The sequence below is a fragment of the Galeopterus variegatus genome, unplaced genomic scaffold, assembly GCF_000696425.1.
Source record: "Galeopterus variegatus unplaced genomic scaffold, G_variegatus-3.0.2 Scaffold72473, whole genome shotgun sequence".
Taxonomy (NCBI): domain Eukaryota; kingdom Metazoa; phylum Chordata; class Mammalia; order Dermoptera; family Cynocephalidae; genus Galeopterus; species Galeopterus variegatus.
The window spans coordinates 329-1,291 of record NW_007798584.1 but is presented as its reverse complement, the minus strand read 5'-3'; the positions used below and the strand labels follow the sequence as shown (position 1 = coordinate 1,291).

Here is a 963-nt window from a genome sequence, read left to right as displayed (position 1 = left end):
CCTCAGCACACCCAACCAGAGCCCAGGGCTCACCCTGGAAATAGTACCCCTTCCCATCCAGCCCTCCCAGGCCTGCACTTACGCACAGGCTCCTGGTAACTTTTTTCTCCAAGGAGTCCATCTGGAGGGTTGAAGGAGAGACAGGGGGCTCAGAATTAGGTGGACCTCTTGCTGCCCACACCTTGGCCAATTGTGCCTGGCTGGGAAGTTCCCAAAGCAGCTACTGACCACCTCCCCACCCCCAAGCTGGACATGAGGCAAGTCCTGGCTTACAGCCAGGCCAGAGGAGGGAAGGCCTGGCTTCTATTATTTACCACCTGGCACAGTGCCAAGTGGAGTTCAAAGGTCAGAGTGTATATTTGGTGGGAGGTGTACTGGCAGGGGAGATAGCATCCTGGGATGGGGCTGGCTGGTTAGCTCAGTTGGTTAGAGCATGGTGCTGATAACACCAAAGTCCGAGGTTCAATCCCTGTACCGCCCAGCCACCAAAAAAAAGAAAAAAAAGCATTCTGGGACAGACTTCCCCAAGCCCCATAAAGGATCAGGGCCACTTTGTCCATTGTATCTTGGTGGCTTTTCCTGATTTACAAAAGTAACATCCTTCCATCAGAGCTTCTGGGCAAGTACTAACATGTGTATATAAACGCCGGTGAATGCATTATGCACATATGTACTTATCATATATTCAGCAATCACCATGTGCCAGGATCATGCTAGATGCTCTTCATGCAATATCTTACTCAAACCTCACAACTTGGAGTGGTAGGTATTAACATTACCACCCATTTTACAGATGAAGAAACTGAGAGTCAGAAAGGTTCATGAGCTTGTCAAAGGTCCCATGGCTGAGTAAGGGGTGAAGTTACTCCACCCTCTCCAGTGGCCACCCAGCTGTCCTTGGTGTGACTACCTGGCCTAGCCTTCTGCCTCTGCCCGAGGCCTCCTCTGGCCCAGCCAGTACTT

At 51.2% G+C, this 963-nt stretch overlaps 1 non-coding gene across 1 annotated transcript; it reads left to right on the top strand.

Moving 5' to 3' along the window:
• The first annotated feature begins 407 nt into the window (after positions 1-407).
• On the top strand, positions 408-481 carry TRNAI-GAU. The gene has a single exon. It is a non-coding gene; the product is annotated as a tRNA-Ile (tRNA).
• Positions 482-963: the final 482 nt, after the last annotated feature.